The 1,524-nt window shown below is 46.5% G+C and overlaps 1 protein-coding gene across 4 annotated transcripts in view; it reads right to left on the bottom strand.

Annotated features, from left to right (window-relative positions):
* The window catches only part of CR1L (complement C3b/C4b receptor 1 like), a 77,643-nt gene that overhangs the window by 48,817 nt on the left and 27,302 nt on the right, over positions 1-1,524 (bottom strand). The window lies entirely within an intron of this gene.

Genomic DNA, 1,524 nt, shown 5'->3' with positions numbered 1-1,524 from the left:
TTTTTTTTTTTTTTTTTTTTTTTTTTTTTTTTTGGGACGGAGTTTCGCTCTTGTTACCCAGGCTGGAGTGCAATGGCGCGATCTCAGCTCACCGCAACCTCCACCTCCTGGGTTCAGGCAATTCTCCTGCCTCAGCCTCCTGAGTAGCTGGGATTACAGGCACGCGCCACCATGCCCAGCTAATTCTTTGTATTTTTAGTAGAGACAGGGTTTCACCTTGTTGACCAGGATGGTCTCGATCTCTTGACCTCGTGATCCACCCGCCTCGGCCTCCCAAAGTGCTGGGATTACAGGCTTGAGCCATCGCGCCCGGCCTTTTTTTTTTTTTTTTTTTAAGATGGGGTTTCACCATGATGGCCAGGCTGGTCTTGAACTCCTGACCACAGGTGATCCAGCCACCTCCGCCTCCCAAAGTGCTAGGATTACAGGTGTGAGTCACCACGCCCGGCCTCAGTAGCTCATTTCTTTTTGGTATTGAATAATATTCTATTGTATGAATGTACCACAGTTTATCCATTCTCTTGCTAAAGGACATCTTGATTGCTTCCAAGTTTTGGGAATTATGGATAAAGCTGTTATAAACATCTGTGTGCAGATTTTTTTGTGTGTGTGAACATGAGATTTCAATTCTTTGGAAAAATACCAAGGAGAATAACGGCTAGATAATAAGGTAGAGTATGTTTAGCTTTATTAAAAAAAAAAAGCCAACCGTCTTTCAAAGTTATGGTACCATTTTGCATTCCTACCAGCAATGAATGAGAATTGTGTCCCCCTCACCCCTGAAATATATAGATGTCTTAATCCCTAGTTCCTGTTAGTGTGACCTTATTTGGAAATATGCTCTTTGCAGAGGCAATCAAGTTCAGATGAGGTCGTTAGTGTGGTCCCTAATCCAATATGACTGGTGTCCTTATTGAAAGAGAGAACTTCGGACAGACATGCACAAACAGGAGAACAGCATGTGCAGACAGACCCAGAGGGAAGACGGCCATGTGAGGACAGAGACAGAAATTGGAGTTCTGCTACCACACGCCAAGGAACGCCTGGGGCTCCTGAAGCTGAAAAAGCAAAGAGGGATCCATCTCTAGAGGTTTTGGAGGGAGCATGGCTCTGCCAACACCTTGATTTTGGACTTCCAGCCTCTAGAACAGAACTTCAAAAACTTCATTTGTATTAAGCTGCCAGTTTTGGAGTACTCGGTTACAGCAGTCCTGGCAAACTACTTGTGCTATGACCATTAAGATTTCTCGGCCGGGCGCGGTGGCTTATGCCTATAATCCCAGCACTTTGGGAGGCCGAGGCGGGTGGATCACGAGGTCAAGAGATCGAGACCATCCTGGTCAACAAGGTGAAACCCCGTCTCTACTAAAAATACAAAAATTAGCTGGGCATGATGGTGCATGCCTGTAGTCCCAGCTACTCGGGAGGCTGAGGCAGGAGAATTGCTTGAACCCAGGAGGCAGAGGTTGCGGTGAGCCGAGATCGTGCCATTGCACTCCAGCCTGGGCAACAAGAGTGAAACTC

The sequence above is a fragment of the Sapajus apella genome, unplaced genomic scaffold (assembly GCF_009761245.1).
Source record: "Sapajus apella isolate SASKATOON/1434 unplaced genomic scaffold, GSC_monkey_1.0 scaffold341, whole genome shotgun sequence".
Classification (NCBI taxonomy): domain Eukaryota; kingdom Metazoa; phylum Chordata; class Mammalia; order Primates; family Cebidae; genus Sapajus; species Sapajus apella.
This window is presented reverse-complemented; position numbering and strand designations above follow the sequence as displayed.